The sequence below is a fragment of the Amblyraja radiata genome, chromosome 11 (assembly GCF_010909765.2).
Source record: "Amblyraja radiata isolate CabotCenter1 chromosome 11, sAmbRad1.1.pri, whole genome shotgun sequence".
Classification (NCBI taxonomy): Eukaryota; Metazoa; Chordata; class Chondrichthyes; order Rajiformes; family Rajidae; genus Amblyraja; species Amblyraja radiata.
Genome location: NC_045966.1, coordinates 39798541 through 39798977, shown reverse-complemented (window position 1 = coordinate 39798977; position 437 = coordinate 39798541).

Genomic DNA, 437 nt, shown 5'->3' with positions numbered 1-437 from the left:
CAGTTCAATGCTGCTTGGTTTGTCTGGGAAGAATCTTCAACAGATGTCGAGTCCAACTGCAAGGTGTCCAAAAGATGGAGATAGAAGCACAGTGTCCTCCTAGTTCAACGTTTCTTAGCTTGTTGATGAACAACTTTCAGCAGGTATCCAACAGCAAGATGTCCTCCTAGTTTAACATTGCTTGGCTGGTGCGTGGCTTCTAAAAGAACAACCTTCAACAAGTATCAAGTCCTCGTGTTGAGTGTTGCAAACCTCGTGTCTTTTATCGTAGGTACACAGGGCTCCGTCCGACCTGCCTCCTGGTTCGGGCGATGTGTTAAGGTGAGGGCAAGCGGTCCTCAGCGTGGAACGATCTGACTTCTGGCATCTGGCAACGGGGACCCACACCTTTGAGGGTCTTCAGAGGCAAACTGTAGGCGAGGGGGGATAACAGAGTG